A 12097-nucleotide genomic window follows, 5' to 3' on the forward strand; every position below is an offset into this window, starting at 1 on the left:
TCACGTTGGCGTCTCGGAGAGCTTTCAACACAAGGCGTATTCCCTTTCTAGGTGTTAGTCGAAGGTGGTCGAAAATATGACGACATCGTCCAGGTAAACCAAACACGACTGCCACTTCAAACCGGACAGAACAGTGTCCATCATGCGTTGGAACGTGGCCGGTGCCGAACATAGGCCGAACGGTAGCATCTTAAACCCATACAAGCTATCGGGTGTCACGAAAGCCGTCTTCTCCCGGTCTCTCTCATCCACTTCTATTTGCCAGTACCCACTTTTTAGGTCTAGCGACGAGAAGTATCGGGCATCTCGCAGTCGATCGAGTGCGTCGTCTATGCGGGGAAGTGGGCAAACGTTCTTTTTAGTGACGAGATTAAGCTTTCTGTAATCGACACAGAACCGCAGAGTGTTGTCCTTCTTTCTGACGAGAACAACGGGCGAATCCCACGGGCTTGTGGACGGCTGAATGACATCGTCGGAAAGCATTTCGGTGACCTGTCTCTGAATCGCTGCTCGTTCCGTTGGAGAAACGCGATATTGGCGTTGGCATACGGGGCGGGTGGTCTCGTCTGTTATTATACGGCGCTTGGCGACCGGAGTTCGGCCCTCTTTGGAAGACGTTGCGAAGCAGTCTTCAAAGTCTGCCAAGATAGCCGAAAGCAGATCCTTCTGAGACGGCGATAACTCGGTGTTCATTTCCACAGGTGGCAGAACGTGGCGAGGTCCAGTGTCGTCTTGAAGGGCTTCTTCCACGGTGCACAAATGTGGACTCTCCGCGACGTCTTGGAGGAAGGAGATCACCGTGCCTTTGACGAGGTGCTGAAATTCGTTCAAAAAGTTGGTGAGCAGAACGGTAGTGCAGACATCCCGTAGGTGGAAGAGACCTCGGGCAACAATGAGACCCCTCTGAAGCAGCAGCGGGATATGACCCTCCGCCATGCCCTCAAAGTCATGAAATAGGTTTATTCTGCACGCGCATTACGACACTGTACAGTGGTGGCACCGTGACGTCATACTCCACAATACGCAGAGCATGGCTACAGGGATCGTGGGTGTCGAAGCGTGCCACTGCCTGTTTAGTGGAGAATGTGACTCGTGCCTCGTGCAGGTCAATCACAGCACCGTTTTCCTGCAGAAAGTCTAGCTCCAGTATCAAATCTTTGGAACATTCGCGCAAGACAACGAATTCCCAGACGTAGACGAAACCGCGGATGCCAATTCGGGCTGTGCACCTTCCGGCCGGGCTAATGAGGTGACCTCCAGCCGTGCGAATGCTAGGGTGCAACCATGGCGTCACAACTTTGCTCAGTTCCTGGGCGAGGGCATGGCTCAACACTGAATAGTCTGCACCGGTGTCAAGTAAAGCGATCGTGCCAGTTCCGTCAAGTGTCACGCACAAATCAGAAGTAGCGCGTCGGATGCTGTCGCTACCCTGCCCCTGCGAGAAATCAGCGTATCGGTGTATCGGCGGCGGAGGATCAATTTTTCCGACAGCAGCGGCCCTGCCTCCGGAGACCGCTGGAAATAGTTTTCCCGCTGTGGACTGGGAGAACGCCGCTCAGTATTGTTGGCGTCTCTGCGAGGTCTTGGGAACGGTACCGCAGCGGAGATGACGATTCCGAATCATACCGCCTGTATCTCCCAGGCCTCTGACGGGGCCGACAGATGAGCTTCTATTTCGAGCGGCCGTTCACCGTACCGGGGGCAGGGCGCATCGGGTTCGAAGGCGCGAAGTCCCACTCGGCGATGCGGGCATGCACGGTAAAGGTGACCGGCCTCCCCGCAGTGGTAGCAGATTGGCCTGCGGTCCCACGTACGCCACACGTCCGACGTGCGAGGGCGTGGAACAGGCACCACAGCTTGAGCCGATGCGTCATACGGACTGATGTGGCTCACCACCGGTGTCGCGTTAATAGGACCACAGGCAGCTGCTTGACGTGTAACGAACGCGTACGTTCGTTTGTCGTCGACCCGTGGAGGCATGGTAGCGACAGGATCGTAGGCAGCTGCCTGACGAGCAACGGATGTCTGCGTGGGCATTTCATCGACGCGCTGCAGTACGTTGGTGACCGGGAATTCAGAAGCAGCCTGGCGTACTTCATCTCTGACGACTTCGGTCAGTGATGTCACTGGCGCACTCTGAGGCAGACGGAAACGTTGGAGTTCCTCTCAAATAACCGACCGAATGAGGTCACGTAAGGCGTCCGCACCGCTTCCATGGCACGGCGAAAAAACATCTGGGGCCAGGCTGGTGACATCTCGGTTGTACTGCCGGGCCCGTTGTTGGAGCGTCGTTTCCATGGTCGTTGCCTCCGCGAGGAATTCAGCAACGGTACACGGTGGACTGCGAACGAGGCCCGCAAACAGCTCCTGCTTAACTCCACGCATGAGGTGGCGAAGCTTCTTCTCCTCTTTCATATTGGGGTCTGCTCGCTGGAAAAGACGGGTCATGTCTTCACAGAACATGCGCACACTTTCACTTGGCCGCTGGTTTCTGGACTGAAGTGCAGCTTGAGCTTTCTCGCGGCGGTCGGCGTTGGGGAAGGTGGTTAGAAGTTCACGGCAAAATGCTTGCCAGGTGGTAAGGGCGCCCTCGTGGTTTTCGAACCACGTACGCGCAGACTCTTCTAGTAAACATTATTGAGCTTTCGCTCGTCACTCCAGCCATTGTACCGTGCCACTCGCTCGAACGTCGGCAGCCAATCCTCAGCGTCTTCGAAGACGTCGCCGTGAAAAGATGGTGGTGTTCGTGGCGGGTGGCAAAGAATCGGATCTGAGAGCCTGGGATCAGTGGCCATGTCGAAGTGGCTCGAGAGTTGCGGCTGCGTGATCCTCGTAGGGGTGGAAAGGGGCCCAACCTCAGCCGACTGTCCGCAGAGGCGGCGACTGAGTCGATGGTGGACTGGAGTCAGATCCGTCGTGAAGCGTGTAAACGTGGGAAAGCGTACCCAGCACCTCCACCAGACTGTAACGGGTATTGCGCGAACGTCCAGGCAATGCCCTGAGCCTAGAAGACTGTCGAAGTCCGAGAGCGGTCCGAGCAGCGGTGTGAGCGCGGTTACAGGCAACCAACTTCGTCGTCTACGCCAACCAGCAACCACTTCATCGTCTACGCCAACTAGCCACTGATTGTCTCCGCTTCGTCGTCGACTATAGCTTGTATCAATATATATATATATATATATATATATATATATATATATTGTCACGAACAACAGGGCTAGACTTGACTAAAACGACGGGACGAAGCTGTACCAGCAGGCAAACGTTCGGCGCACAGCACGAGAGTCAACTTCAGTGTCCTCTTCTTCCAGGCGCAGCTAGAACATGGGGACAGCAGGTGGCATTACTCCCCCTCTTAAAAAAAGAAATATTGGACGGAGCGCGAGCGATGGCCAATGTATGTGAAAAGAAAGATCAGCACATGGACAGCATAGATAACGGAGGCGGGGTAAGGTGTCCTACGCGACAACGAAACAAATGCATAGCGCACTACCGCGTGAAATAGGGCTTCATGCGGACAACATGCACGACCTCGGAGCGTGGTTGCCGACGCGAGGGCTGACAGTACCCACTGGAAGAACTTCGTAAGTCACTTCCGTGACTCGGCGCAGAACTTCGTAAGGTCCGAAGTAACGGGAAATCAGTTTATCACACAAGCCGGGCCGACGCACCTGGGTGCACACCCAAACTTTCTCTCCAGGATGGTATGCGACGTGTCGATGACGGAGGTTGTAGCGGCGTGCATCCGTGCCCTGCTGTTGCGGAATGTGAATGCGGGCAAGTTGACGCGCTTCCTCAGCGCGCTGAGCAAACTGCTCGGCGTCTGGCATGAGTGGATGATCATCTGGGCAGCTCGGAAGCATGGCATCCAACATCGTCTGAACGTCACGTCCGTAGACTAGGCGAAATGGTGTAAAACGCGTCGTCTCTTGGGTGGCCGTGTTGTAGGCATAAGTGATGTAGGGGAGAATTTCATCCCAGTTTTTGTGCTGCGAGTCTATGTACATTGCGATCATGTCGGCGATGGTTTTGTTGAGTCTCTGCGTGAGGCCATTCGTCTGCGAGTGATATGCAGTAGTTTTTCGGTGGCTGGTATGACTAAGCTCGAGCACGTCGTGCATGAGCTGTGCCGTAAACGCGGTGCCTCGATCGGTTACGACTAGGGACGATGCGCCATGACGCAACACGATTTGCTGCATAAAGAATTGAGCGATCTCCATTGATGTGCCGCGCTGCACTGCCTTGGTTTCCGCATAACGTGTGAGATAGTCGGTCGCGACTATAATCCATTTGTTTCCCATCGATGACAGCGAAAATGGGCCCAGTAGGTCGATGCCGACTTGGTCAAACGGCGTCCGAGGTGGAATAATAGGTTGGAGCAAACCCGCGGGTTTGAGAGGAGGTACCTTCCGATGTTGACACTCGCGGCAGCCTCTGACGTAGCAAAGGACGGCGTTAGAAAGTTTAGGCCAATAATAGGCTTGACGAACTCGAGCGAGTGTGCGTGCAAAGCCCATGTGGCCGGACGTGGGCTTATCGTGGCAAGCAAAAAGGATATCGTCGCGAAGGTCGGCCGGCACGACAAGGAGGTGCGCTCGATCAACAGTGCTGGAGTTTTTCTTGAATAAAACGCCATTCCGAAGACAGAATGCAGACAGGTGCCTTCCAAACTGGCGGCGGACGTCAGCAGCGCGACCCTCCAGGTGGTCAATGACAGGTCGAAGGTCTGTGTCAGCTCGCTGTCGGGTCATTATGTCTGAGGCATTCACTAGTCCAAGAAAACCTCTGTCATCCGTGACGTTATCGACAAATCCGACGGGTGCCCGGGAGAGCGCGTCAGCATCTTCGTGCTTCTGACCAGATTTGTACACAATGGAGTAATCAAATTCTTGGAGGCGAAGGCTCCATCGTGCTAGGCGCCCCGATGGGTCACGGAGATTTGCCAGCCAGCACAAAGAATGGTGGTCAGTAACGACTTTAAATGCACGGCCATAGAGGTAAGGCCTAAATTTCATAGTTGCCCACACAACCGCGAGGCATTCCTTTTCCGTAGTGGAATAATTTGTTTCAGCGGGGGAGAGCGTGCGGCTAGCATACGCAATGACCCTTTCCACGCCAGCTTGGTGTTGAACGAGTACAGCGCCAAGGCCGATGTTGCTGGCGTCGGTGTGGACTTCGGTGGCAGCGTCTTCATCAAAGTGCGCAAGAACAGGGGTAGTTTGCAGTCGTCTGCGCAGCTCCGCAAAAGCCTCTTGTTGCTCGGCGGCCCACACGAACTGTGTATCATCCCGCGTGAGGCGGGTCAGGGGTGCAGCTATCTTGGAAAAGTCGGCGATGAAGCGGCGGTAGTACGCACACAAACCCAGGAAACGTTTTAAACTCCTCTTCGTGGCAGGAACGGGAAATTTGGCGACAGCGTCAGTTTTGTCGGGGTCCGGCCTAACGCCTGCGGCACTCACAAGATGACCGAGAAACTTCAACTCTTTGTAGCCAAAGTGGCACTTCTCGGGCTTGAGCGTCAAGTCAGCTGACCGGAGGGCATCTAATACGGCGCGAAGGCGTTCGAGGTGTTCTCCAAAGGTTTCAGAGAACACGACAACGTCGTCGAGATAAAATAAACAGATTTGCCATTTGAGGCCGGCGAGAACGGTGTCCATCATGCGCTGAAAAGTAGCCGGCGCTGAACATAGGCCTAATGGCAGCACTTTAAACTCATACAGTCCATCTGGGGTGACAAAAGCTGTTTTTTCGCGGTCCCGCTCATCTACCTCAATCTGCCAGTACCCGCCCTTCAAGGCAATGGAGGAGAAGTACTGGGCGCGACGAAGCTTGTCGAGCGAATCGTCGATACGGGGCAGCGGGTAGACGTCTTTTTTAGTGATCTCGTTCAACTTTCGATAATCAACACAGAAGCGAAGGGTGCCATCCTTTTTTTCACCAGCACGACAGGGGACGACTACGGACTGTTGGAGGGTTGGATTACACCATCACGAAGCATCTCCTGAACCTGTGTCTGAATCGCTTCATGTTCCGTCGTTGAGATGCGGTACGGCTGCTGGCGTATAGGGCGGGCATCGTCGGGAGCAATTATACGGTGCTTCACAAGAGGTATTTGCCGAATTTTCGATGACGTCGCGAAACAAGCACTGTATTTTAGAAGGAGAGAACGCAGGTCGTGCTGCTGTGTTTCCGAGAGATCTGTACTAATATCCAGACGATCAAGGGATGGGCGCACATTTTCAACTTCTCCGAACGTAAAACACTCAGAAACGTCCGCTAAGGCGTCGGCGAATGCGATTGCGGTAGCGCGGAAAAGATGGCGGGGTTCGTTCGTGAAGTTAGTCACGAGGAGCTCAGATCGGCCGCTATGCAGATGGATGAGACTCCGCGCCGAGGTGATGCCGTGGGTGAGCAAAAGGGACTGGTTGCCCTCAGCGACCGCCGTTCCGTCACGTAGTTCATCGCACTTAACAGTCACAAAAACACTGGAACGTGGCGGAATATAAACGCTCTCTGCAGAAATTCGAAGAGGGGCACGGCTTTGGCTGTCTGCGGTGTCAGTATCATCAGCTTTCTCGGTCGAAAAGGTCACGGTACGCTTCCGGATATCGATAATGGCCCCATAATCTCGGAGAAAATCGACACCAAGGATACAGTCGCGGGAGCAGTCAGGTATCACAAGGCAGCTGACAACAAACGTGGAGTCTCGAATTTGGACTCTCGCCGTGCACTGACCGCTCGGAGTTACGACATGTCCGCCAGCGGTTCGAATCTACGTGCCAGACCATGGCGTCATCACTTTTTTTAGAAGCATCGCTAGCTTCCCGCTTAAAATCGAAAAATCAGCACCAGTGTCTACCAATGCGCTAACCTTATAGCCGTCGAGGAGCACAGGTATATCGAGCGAGAGTCTATCTTCACATGTACGAATTGTCGTCGGGGCCGTCAAGTCGCGGTCGCTCACAGGTCGCGTTGTCGGGGGGTCTTCGTCGCGTCGATTTGAAGCGGCCTCGCCCCCTGGGGTCGCTGTCTTTAGTTTTCCCGGCTCGGACTAGGCGATCGTCGCTGCGCCATCCCGGAGGAGCTGGGCTGCGAGGATGATCGGCGTGGAGACGGAATACAGTGAGCCTTGGTCGGGTGGCAGTAATGTGTGGAATCAGTTGGGGGACGTCGCAAGATGTCCGCATACGTTTGTCGAGAGGACTCGCTGGAAAAGGATGGCGGGTTACCAGATGGTACCGAAGGCCGAAGTACATGCTGGGGTTCTTCTCGTACAATGCTAGCGACAGAGGCTACCGTCGACTGGGGAGCACCGAAAAGCTTCTGGAGCTCTTCACGTAAAATGGAGCGGATGATGTCGCGAAGAAGATCCGGACTAGCCCCGAAGGCGGAATGCGGCTCCGTGAGCGAAGCGGCGATTACCGGCCTGTCGTAGGTCGTAGACCGCTGTTGGAGCATCCTTTCCATCGTGATTGCTTCCGAAAGAAACTCGGCAACTGTGCTCGGCGGATTGCGCACGAGCCCAGCGAACAGTTGTTCCTTAACGCCGTGCATGAGATGGCGTACCTTTTTCTCTTCGGGCATGGCCGGGTCAGATCGTCGGAACAGCCTAGTCATGTCCTCCACGTTCATGGTTATGGTCTCGTTCGGCATCTGTATGCGAGAGCGTAAAGCTCTTTTCGCTCGTTCTCGGCGATCCGGGCTGGTGTAGGTGTCCAGGATGCAGTGGCAGAACTCGCGCCCCGATGTTAGGGCGCCTTCGCGATTCTCGTACCAAGTACGAGCGCCATCTTCCAGGCTAAAGAAGACGTTCCTGAGCTTTTCGGCGTCGTCCCACTGATTAAATGCGGTGACCCGTTCAAACTGGGAGAGCCAGTCTTCGACGTCTTCCGTCTGACAGCCGTGGAAAGCCTTAGGCAGTCGCGGGTTCTGCAGAGTGTAATACGTCGGAGTTTGCATGACAGGTCGAGGTGCGGCTGCGGTGGTAAATTCCAACGGCCCGTGCTCAGGTGGTAGGCCTAGGTTCCTCCGGCTAGCGCGGTGAACAGGAGTGTCAATTGGCACAGGACCTGAATCCTGGGTATGCGGAGGAGTTCGGGACATATACTTGGATCGACACCCAGCACCTCCACCAAAATATGTCACGGACAACAGGGCTAGACTTGACTAAAACGACGGGACGAAGCTGTACCAGCAGGCAAAAGTTCGGCGCACAGCACGAGAGTCAACTTCAGTGTCCTCTTCTTCCAGGCGCAGCTAGAACTTGGGGACAGCAGGTGGCAGTATATATATATATATATATATATATATATATATATATATATATATATATATATATATATATATATATATATATGTATATATACAGGGGAAATGAGGTTGCTTGTTATAACACATGAAGGAAAGAAGCCAACAGTCGGCGAGGCCAGGGAAAGCATTGGGGATTATGTTTTGTCTTTTTTTTTATTTTTACTTGGATAATCACAGAAATGAGCAATGTAATCTGCTTAGGGGAAAGATAATTATACACAAAGTAGAAGAAAAAAAACATGCCGATGGTGGGGACCGAACCCACGACCTTCGAATATCGCGTCCGGTGCTCTTCCAACTGAGCTACATCAGCCGCTGTCCGCCGCTATGGTTGAGGGTGGCGCTGGTGAACACACTTAAGGTTCGTATAGAGACAAAATGAATACCCGAGAATGTAGCAGGCGGGACAGCGGCTGGTGTAGCTCAGTTAGAAGAGCACCGGACGCGCTATTCGGAGGTCATGGGTTCGGTCCCCACCATCGGCACATTGTTTTTTTCTTCTACTTTGTGTTTAATTAACTTTCCCCTATGCAGATTACATTACTCATTTCTGTGATTATCCAAGTAAAAATGAAAAGAAGACATAAAACATAATCTCAATGCTTTCCTTGGCCTCGCCGAATGTTGGCTTCTTTCCTTCATTGCAGTATGCCGAAAATATGATGTACGAAGTTTCGCAAAAGAAATATTCTCGCACTAAATCTCAGTCGAACATGCTATCGAGTGGGTATGTTTTTCGAGATGTGTGGAATAAATGTGCATACCATTTCTGCATTCGCATTTCTCGGATGGTCCGTAGGTACTTGGGTCGCAATACGACGATATCTTCCCTTTCCAACAGAGCACTGTTTCGTCTTTGCTAACTGGAATCCTATGTCTCTAAGCAATCTACGCAGCGTGCGGATGCTCATGTTTGAAATATACATGTCAGGATCACTGACCACGTCCCTCAATAACTTGGCAGCTGTGGGCACTTCATTACGTGTGAAATACTGGTGGACCTTTCGCCGCAATGCAGCGAGGGTGGAACTGTCGCACCGCTGCAGCCTTGTCTGCCGTCTTCTGATCAGCCCTGTCACGCTTTAGATAACGCAGCCTCATTCGTTCCGGAGACGTTAGTGAAGTACTCAAAGCTTCTGACTTGATCCGACGCACGGAGCGCTCGCTGACGCCGGCGATTCGGCTCACCAACCGACATGCTTCAACAACGTACAGTCTCGGCTGAGTCTCCCTGACATGCGCATAAATGTTGCATATCAGTTGTTTCGCCTGCTTAGACAACTTCTTGTCGCTGAACCGCACGCGAAACCTTTGTGGAGAGAAAGGTGGGGATCTCAAAGGCGATGAAGCAGCGGCGGGCGTCGTGGCAGACATATTCGCGGGATTGATTGATTGAAAACTTTATTGAGTGCATGGGAATTCTCGGAGTTGTGGGTGGTCCGCCTATTCCGGCAGCCCAGTGGCCTGCGCCTCAGCGTGGGCCCTGCCAACCAGTCCCCGTTGTTGGTCGGGGTCCTCGCGGGAAACAGCAAAAACAGTCTTGCGCCGGGAGTTGAAGTAGCAGAACACACAGCTTTAGAGGTATTAGTATTACGTTGAGACTGCTGGCTGGCCGAAGCACGCGTGCCTGTTTTCAGCTTATACTCGCCGAGCAGCAACTCTTCACGTACAGGTCCGGACAGAAGTAAATGGAGCACCCAGCCCAAGAATGGATGGATGGATGTATATCCGGATAGATGGAAGGAATATAGGAGCGTCCCCTTTGAAACGGGGTGGTAGCAGTAGCTATAACGCTAATTTTTCTCCCTATATCATAATTATTAAGATTGGTTAACTAAACCATCATTCTATTTCATAAACGTTTGTTTCTACATTACTAACATTGTCACTTCTCTGCTTTTAAGCCACCAATCTTCCAGTCGTTTTTTCCTAGTTTCCACCACCGGTTTATTCACCCGGCCACTGGTATCTCTAAACCGCAGAGGTTCAGGAACAGTGACTGCGCCTGCATCAACTTCCGGATGAATACCATTACAATGGAGTATAATATGGGCAATTGTTTCACTGGAGTTACCACATACAGCACATGCGTCATCTTCATTGTTAAATTTATTTTTGTAGCTGCGTGTTCTAAGGCACCCTAATCTAGCTTCAATAGTGCACTGCCTCTTAAGTTATCCAAGAACGCTTCCTTCCTGATCTGCATTTCCACTTTCGGTCTAATTCCACACTCTGTTTCTTTTCCATAGTATTTATCCAATTTTTACCTTCTGTATTTTTCGCTTGTTGCCTAATGTTCTTTATTTCTCCGTCCTTGTGATTAGCATATTTACTAGTTAGTTTCCTAGTTCTTTTCCTCTATTGTGAGTCACCGCTTTTTAAGTATACAGGTATTTATATACTTTAGCTGCCCATCTGTTACTGTCCAATTTGCTCAGGCGTTCCTCATATAATATTTTACTCTGAACTTCCCGTACTTCGAAAGATGTCCAGCCCATATCTCCCTGTAACGCCTCATTTGTGGTTTTGCCGTGGGCACATAGTGCTAATCGTCCTACGGCTCTCTGATTTATTTCTAATGTCGACTGTAAATCTGATTTTAGGCACAAAATCGCATTTCCGAAAGTAGGTCCCGGCACCATACTTCCTTTCAAAATTCCCCTCAAAACCTCATACCTGTTGTATCCCCACAATGCCTTATGCTTCATTATCCCCGAATTTCTGCGCCCTTTGGCCTTAAGTTATTGCTCGAACTTTCCAATGTATGCCAATCCTTCGTTTACTCATACCTCCGGATATTTATATTCTGCTACTCTAGGTATTTCAAGGCCTCATATTTTAAGACCCTGGTCAGTTGAGCCGTTGAAAGTCATCAGACCCGACTTAACTGCGCTGAAACTGAAGCCTAGAGCGTCCCATTCGTCTCCGCAATACTTAACTAGAGCTTGCAATTCTTCCAGACTTTCAGCTAGCAGCACAATATCGTCTGCATACATCAAACCGGGGAGGCGCTGCTCTACCGCCTTTCCACCTAATCTGTATGACAGGTTAAAACCTAGGTTGCTGTCTTTTATCCTCCGTTACAGGTTTATCATATAAAGCATGAACAGCAGCGGTGATAGAGGACAGCCTTGTCTTAATCCTTTGAATACTTTGAAATCTTCTGTACTTCTTATCCCTTTACATGTAATTTATACTTCGTTATCCCGGTATATTTTTTGTAAGAACTCTATTATCTCATAGCCGATACCTTCTTCTTTTAATATGTTCCACAGGAGTTCCCTGTTTACGTTGTCGTACGCCCCGTTTATGTCCACGAAGGCCAAACATAAAGGTTTATTTTCCACTCTAGATATTTCGATGTATTAGGTAAGCACGAACAGGCTATCATCTAAGCGCCCACCATTTCTAAAGCCGTTCTGAAGTTCTCTGAGTATCTTGTTACTTTCTACCCATGCCTGCACCTTAAATTTCACCGTCTGCATGGCCAATCTGTACATAATATGATATGGTAATCGGCCTGTAGGATTTTATGTGCATCCTGTCTCCTTTCCCTTTATAAATCGATTTCATTTGACTCTGCCGCAAGCTGTCCAGAATTCGCTTATTCGTTATGACTGTTTCCAGAGCTTTTAACAACGTTTTCTTACTTTTTGGACCAAGTTCATTATCAGCTTGATCGGAATTCCATCTATTCCTGTAGATGTGTATTTAGGAATATTTTTTTCTGCCTTTTTCCAGTTTATATTGGTGAGTTCTAAGCTGCTTTGTATTCTGCTACCTTGTG

The 12097-nt window shown here is 51.2% G+C and overlaps 1 pseudogene; it reads right to left on the reverse strand.

Moving 5' to 3' along the window:
- Positions 1 to 9013: 9013 nt before the first annotated feature.
- On the reverse strand, positions 9014 to 9684 carry LOC146187327 (uncharacterized; annotated as a pseudogene).
- Between the last annotated feature and the right edge of the window lie 2413 nt (positions 9685 to 12097).

Source organism: Amblyomma maculatum, chromosome 6 (genome assembly GCF_055883805.1).
Source record: "Amblyomma maculatum isolate TAMU_Amacu chromosome 6, ASM5588380v1, whole genome shotgun sequence".
Lineage (NCBI taxonomy): Eukaryota > Metazoa > Arthropoda > Arachnida > Ixodida > Ixodidae > Amblyomma > Amblyomma maculatum.